The following is a 1407-nucleotide window of genomic DNA, read 5'->3' on the forward strand; positions in this document are numbered from 1 at the left end:
GCACCTGACATTAAAACCTCTGTGTGAACCATTTCAGTTTAGGACTGGTTCTTCCTGTCTGTCCCTGTGTCCCTCCAAGGGTGCTACCGACCACCTCCCTGGTGACCCAGCATGCCCTTTCTGCACCGGGGCCATGGAGGGCAAAGTCTGGGTGTCCAAACAGCCATCAACCATGCCTGGTCAGCTGTCACTGTGCTCAGTGTGAGGTCCCCACAAGGAGATTCAGCAAGCTGCTCCTGGCAAGACCAGTCAGTCCTCCAGGTTTGATGTTGGTTTCCTGTTTTAAGAACACTAGACTGGCCTAGCTGTGATGGTGCGCGTGTTTAATCCCAGCACTCAGGAGGCAGAGATAGGTGAGTGGGAGGCTAGCCTAGTCTAAAAAGCAAATTCCAGGACAGATGAGTCTATTACATAGAGAAACCCAGTCTCTAAAAACAAAAGGTAGCAATGAAATAGTTTTATGGCTGGGGATCACTACAGCATGAGGAACTCTATTACAGGGTCACAGCATTAGGAAGGTTGAGAACCACAGAGCTAGGGGATGGAGACTGCCCCCTGCTGGCATCTTTTCCTAATTGCAGACCAAGAAAGTAGGTGAGTCAAACTTCCCCAAAGCAGTACTCTGGCTGCTGTACTTAAAAACAGGCCTAAGTGGTGATAAGAACTTCATGCTGGATTTTAAAGGGACACGTTAGTTCGCAAGAGTCTGGGCTGCTCCATCTTCTTACTGAACAGGACTGTCATGCATTTGTTAGCTGCATGGAGACATGGAGGATGTGGGTCTTTCCACTCCCCACACTTCTACAAAGGGCAACCATTTCTCTGTATTTAGACATGATGTGTGGTTAGCCTAACACAAAGACTCCTGGGGTCTTGGTAAGTCCAGAGTAGTAGCTGCTAATGGCAAGCAACACAGCAGAAGTGATGTGGCCTGAAATTAGGAGGAAGATGAAGGCTCTGCCTGGTGTGTGGTGGGAGGTCCAGTTGGGGCTTTCAGTCTCTGCGCTGCTCAGTCCTTCTGCCCACCTGGTCTGCTGATGCACGCCTTAGGTTCCACTTTCCAGCACTTCAGGCTGTGCTGTAAAATCCCTAGTCCAATAAGCGCTGTGGGGATGGAAAGTTTCTGAATTTCCCACTTTGGCTCCACACCAAGGAAGATTCCAAATTAACCTTAGAGACTCTTAAAGATGTCTTGTGTATGGTGCCATTCTGGGAAGGAATGTGGGATGCAAGAAAATGTTTTATATATATATTTTTTATTAGGTATTTTCCTCATTTACATTTCTAATGCTATCCCAAAAGTCCCCCCATACCCTCCCCCCCACTCCCCTACCCACCCACTCCCACTTTTTGGCCCTGGCGTTCCCCTGTACTGGGGCATATAAAGTTTGCAAGTCCAATGGGCCT

Source organism: Mus caroli, chromosome 5 (assembly GCF_900094665.2).
Source record: "Mus caroli chromosome 5, CAROLI_EIJ_v1.1, whole genome shotgun sequence".
Classification (NCBI taxonomy): Eukaryota; Metazoa; Chordata; class Mammalia; order Rodentia; family Muridae; genus Mus; species Mus caroli.